This window comes from Camelina sativa, chromosome 5 (genome assembly GCF_030686135.1).
Source record: "Camelina sativa cultivar CO46 ecotype springtype chromosome 5, ASM3068613v1".
In the NCBI taxonomy this organism is placed as follows: Eukaryota; Viridiplantae; Streptophyta; class Magnoliopsida; order Brassicales; family Brassicaceae; genus Camelina; species Camelina sativa.
Window position 1 is genome coordinate 1,034,275 of NC_141884.1, and position 233 is coordinate 1,034,507.

Genomic DNA, 233 nt, shown 5'->3' on the forward strand with positions numbered 1-233 from the left:
TTCAGTTATTGAAAGATAAAGTAATTTATTTTGTTATCTCGACATGTAGATCTGATCGATAAAGGGATCTCGAGATGTCTACCGGGAATTTCTCAAATTAAAATTTAATTATATAAACATGCACTTGTTCATAAAACTATATAGGTTAGTGGAATATAATACAAAGACTTGCTATTTGCTGGTCAAATTATCTATTAACGAGTACTAATGCATGCACTATCACAGCTATAAGA